The following is a 2,537-nucleotide window of genomic DNA, read 5'->3' on the forward strand; positions in this document are numbered from 1 at the left end:
AGACAAAAAGCATCCGTGAGCATAGTTCAGATATGTCTGCTGCTCGTGTTCATCCGTGGAAGCAAGGGACTGCCTGTCGTAGCATGCATGCTTGCTCTCTAGCTTCAGCTGAGTCGCATACGTTTTGTGAATTAAAGTATACAGTCGTCCCGAAAGGTTCAGACATCGAGGGCGTTTCTCTGAAACATGCTTTGGGTGCACGTGGGCCCGTTTGTGAAGGAATGTCCCTGTTGCCTAAAAAATCAAATTTCAAAAGTGAAAGAAAAAAACAAGAAATAAGGACGGGTACACACTTATTCCCTTGTTCGTTTTCAATATGAGCAGCTGTCACCGTTGCTGAGAAACCCTCAGCTCCGGCATTAGGTTCCAAGTTGTTATAGCATTTTTGAACTTCTGCATTGGAAATGACGCAATAACATTGGTAAAATGTTTGCTCCAAAAGTGAGAATGTCTGCCCCAAAACCTGTTTTTGCCTGCTACAAGAGCTCCAAATCACCATTTGTCAGTTTCACCATTGCAGTTACCACTTGCTTTAACTTAATTTATTCTAACTGGGCTGTTTGTTTTACCTTTTCAGATTGAGCATCGCTCAAGGCAGGCGTTTTCTGTGACCTAATAAAGATACAACAGGTTTGATTTTGCATTTTACTTGTCATTTTATTGGCTGTTCTCCTTGAAGTTAACTTGCAGTGATCCTATGGCAGTCAAAAGTATGTAATAGTTTCTCTGGCAACGCTGCAATTTGGTTAGGCTATCCTATCAGCTCAGCAGTGATCACAATCACACCTTCCATCAAATATGTTCCATCAAAGATGACCGCAATACGTTCCATCAAAGATTACCACAATACGTTCCATCAAAGACCACCACAGTATGTTCCATCAAAGACCACCACATACGTAATTTGGGACATTCCATCAGTGGCAGTCAGACGTCATCTGATGGACCATCAGGGCACGTTCCACCAGGGCTGCTGACTGGCAGTCAGTGTCCCAAATTACGTACCTTGATGGAATTTTCAATAGGGATGTTAGGGAATCGGACATATATTGCTGGATATACATATGAGGGACATATATGTAACCTACATGCGTATCTGGTAATGTCTGCCGAATTTGTTATATGCTCATATCCGAATTCTTACTATAAGTCTAGATATGAACTTTTTGTAATGGGTGCAACATCACAGAACACTCCATTTTCTCGTGTTTATTTTAGTTTCATTAGGAAAAGATTTCGCCCAGTAATAATTTATTGCGAAGAATGCAAGCGAAAACATGAATGTTGACGTCAACATCGACTAGAAGTGGAGAAGAAAGCTATGAAAGGGAGTTTGGGAAAGATCTTGCACTTCAAGCGCCCAGCCGCTGAAGGTGGATATTATCTGCCGCCTTTCCAAGTAATCAGACAGATGCCTGATGTGTACGATGATATTTTATGTGAACTTTAATTTTAATGAAGCTGACTTTGATTCGGGCAGTATAAGTGAAGCATGGAAGGGAGCCGGACGGCTGCCAAACACATTCCACACCAAGTCCACCAGCTATGCAATGCTCTAAATAAAGAACACAGAAAAAAGCACAACAAAATTAAAAGAGTCAGGAGTCAGCCCTGAGATACTTCGAAAAGATATCCAAAACTTGAAAAACTTACAAAATTAAAATATAAACGGTGCAAAAGAAGTACATGTCTACGCTACGCACGGCAGCAGTTCCCTGAAAGGCAGACCTTGAGATAGCGTCTCATGCGTTGCTGCTATAACGCAATTCTGCATCTTGCTATTTGATCGGTAGAGACAAATACATTTTAATATTTCTTCTAAAAGGCATGCTGCATTTTATTTTTATTTTTACTTTTTTTTAAATATTGCTAATTTCACGTCTGCCTCACTTCCTGATGTAGCAATTCGTCAGTGTCATTGAAGGCGCTGGAACAGGCTTTATTTTATCACGCGTTGTGAAAGCATTACATTATAAACTGAAACAGGCAAACATATGAAGAAAATAAAAGAGAAGTTTTGTCTCTAGAGGTAGCAATGTTAACATTTTCTAGTGGCGTGGCAACAACATAAGATTGTTTCCCGGCATAACGATGTGCTCCTACTTAAAAAAGCCATGCAATCATATTTAAGCGTCTACCTTTTTTGCGCTTTCCACGTCTCTTGGGGTTCGGGCAAGCCAGCGGGCACGGAGAGAGTAACTAAATATCAGTGCGTCATATTTTAACCGGACCACGCGGAAACCTTTTCCTCCGGCGAGGGTGACCCGCGGTACTAAAAGCGGGCAAAATGTGACCTGATTGACCCAGGCCTTACTACAGGTCACAGCCGCTAAAAGCTTCTTTTTAGTCGAAATACAAAATATAGAGGCGCGAATCGTTTCAATTATTTAAAAAAAGTAATTTTTGTTAACTATTTTAGATCATAAAAGAAACAAATGCAGTTTATAAAGTACGGAAACAAGAAATGACCCGTCGACATAGTCGCCACCAAGCGGTGGAAAAGGCGGCACACACTAGAAAGGAGTAGTGGGATCAGG

This window comes from Ixodes scapularis, unplaced genomic scaffold (assembly GCF_016920785.2).
Source record: "Ixodes scapularis isolate PalLabHiFi unplaced genomic scaffold, ASM1692078v2 PGA_scaffold0__279_contigs__length_252992795, whole genome shotgun sequence".
Lineage (NCBI taxonomy): Eukaryota > Metazoa > Arthropoda > Arachnida > Ixodida > Ixodidae > Ixodes > Ixodes scapularis.